Source organism: Syngnathus scovelli, chromosome 7 (assembly GCF_024217435.2).
Source record: "Syngnathus scovelli strain Florida chromosome 7, RoL_Ssco_1.2, whole genome shotgun sequence".
Classification (NCBI taxonomy): Eukaryota; Metazoa; Chordata; class Actinopteri; order Syngnathiformes; family Syngnathidae; genus Syngnathus; species Syngnathus scovelli.
In genome coordinates this window covers 20,102,501-20,105,000 of record NC_090853.1, presented here as the reverse complement: position 1 = coordinate 20,105,000, position 2,500 = coordinate 20,102,501, and positions in this window count along the sequence as shown.

The following is a 2,500-nucleotide window of genomic DNA, read 5'->3' as shown; positions in this document are numbered from 1 at the left end:
CCCGCAGAGGAAGATCGCAGTGGTGGCCAGTAAGCCCAGCCACTTCCCTCCCCACCAGGACCGCCCAAGAGGGGTGTCTACACAAGGGAGTCGGGCTTTGTCCCCTAACCCCAATCCTAACCCTGCCCTCAACCCTAACCCCAACCCTGACCCTACCCCCAACCCTAAACCTAACCCCAACCCTAACCCCAACCCATACCCCAATCCCAGTCCCTATCTACGTCCCACCAGGAACAGAACTTCCAAACAGTAGGACAATTAACATAATTAGGACAAATTGGTTTTATTTTATTTAGACCCACTTACATCTAATACCTACCTGGATACTTACCTCCAATTGGAACCACGCGTCTGGTCCCCGGACCACGCCCACCTGAAAAAAAAGCAGAAAAAATTGACAAAACGGAATAACACAAAAATATGAACAAAAGTCACCAAATGTTTTCAATAATATAATTACAAATTTGCAAAAACCCAATACACATATATAATCCACCTACCTATGTATTATTTACCTGTAGTTTGAACAGCAATCCGAGATCCTAGACCACGTCTACTTGAAAAACAAAATACATCAAAAACATTAAAAAAAAACAATTAAAAAACATTAAAAAACAAAAACAAAAAAAAAAAATTAGTATGTTTACATTATTCTACAATACCAATTCCAAGTTGACCAAATTATAATTATTTTGTTTAAACCCAATATGAAGGCTAGTTTAATTATGAAAATTAATTGGAAAATGCAAATATAAGCTAAAACACGTTACATTTCTAAAACGAAATTTCGAAAAACAAAAAAGATTTAAAACTTCAACCGAGCTGAGGGTATAAAAGGAATCCGCAAGGCAAAGAGCCTTTAGTGCGAATTTGGACTGCAAGCAAGACACATTGTTGCACCTTACAAAACAAAAATAGTTTTTCATATAATACATGTGTGCCAGACCTGATGAAGGCTTGAGATAGCCGAAACGTTGTCAGGGCACACATTGCATATTGGCCAGAATAAATCAAAAAAGAAACTTTATTTTTTTTAAAAAACAACTTTATTAAATATATAACAAAGGCAAATTCTAGATCCACAGCCATGGATCAGGGTTGGACGACGGTCCACTATGGCCGACGCCACCGCGTTGCCCGCCGGAACCGTGAGCTGGGGGCTGATTGGAATCCCGGATGGATGGACCGTGCTTTTGCCTTTCCCTCCTCCAGGAGGGGGGGCTCCCACCATAATCCTAACCAGCCTGTGCCTCCTCCGGATCCCTCCAGACCTCCTGGCTCTAGGTTCGATTCCTATGCGACAGTAGTTCGCCAAGGCCGCAGGCAACCGCGTCAGGACCAACGTGGTCCCCCTCCAGCTGCAACCCGGACCTCCAAGTGGAGACCAGCAGAGGCCGGATTTGGTCGCCTGATCCGCAAAATCTATAACTTGATTAAGGTCTACCACCACCTGAACAATGTAGACCCCCAGCAGTGGGCTACACAACCTCGGATGATCACCAGGATGGAGGAGGTGTTGTCCACAATGATCAAGCCGGCATTCCTAGATAGCAGGGTTGTGCGGGACATTGTGGACAATGCCAAGACCTGGGGCAAGACCACCTGCCAGATCCTCAAACGTCATTACGAGTCCCACCTACCGTTCTGCCGGTCCGACATGGAATTTGCACTCCAAGACAACAATCTAGAATGGGAGGCTGCTTTCCAAGTGGCGGTTGGTTGGGCCAAGCGAAATTTTCCACGCCTACTACCAGGCACAATTTCGGAGGTTGAGAACGAGATTTTGGACTTTCTGGAAGACTTGCCGCGCTCCGATCCCAACCCTGACCCCCATCCTACTCCTGGCCCCAGTCCTATTCTCGCCCCCAACCCTAACCCTAACCCCAACCCCAACCCTAACCCTATCCCAAACCCTAACCTGGAGCTGCGGTTTCCCGCTCCCACTCCGCTCCCGCAGCGACCTAGACTCACACCTGTCGCCAAAAAGAAGACCCAAGATTCGGAGCCAGGGGAAGTGGTTGAGATCCAAACCCAAAAATTGACAGTGTCCCTACGCCCGCAGAGGAAGATCGCAGTGGTGGCCAGTAAGCCCAGCCACTTCCCTCCCCACCAGGACCGCCCAAGAGGGGTGTCTACACAAGGGAGTCGGGCTTTGTCCCCTAACCCCAATCCTAACCCTGCCCTCAACCCTAACCCCAACCCTGACCCTACCCCCAACCCTAAACCTAACCCCAACCCTAACCCCAACCCATACCCCAATCCCAGTCCCTATCTACGTCCCACCAGGAACAGAACTTCCAAACAGTAGGACAATTAACATAATTAGGACAAATTGGTTTTATTTTATTTAGACCCACTTACATCTAATACCTACCTGGATACTTACCTCCAATTGGAACCACGCGTCTGGTCCCCGGACCACGCCCACCTGAAAAAAAAGCAGAAAAAATTGACAAAACGGAATAACACAAAAATATGAACAAAAGTCACCAAATGTTTT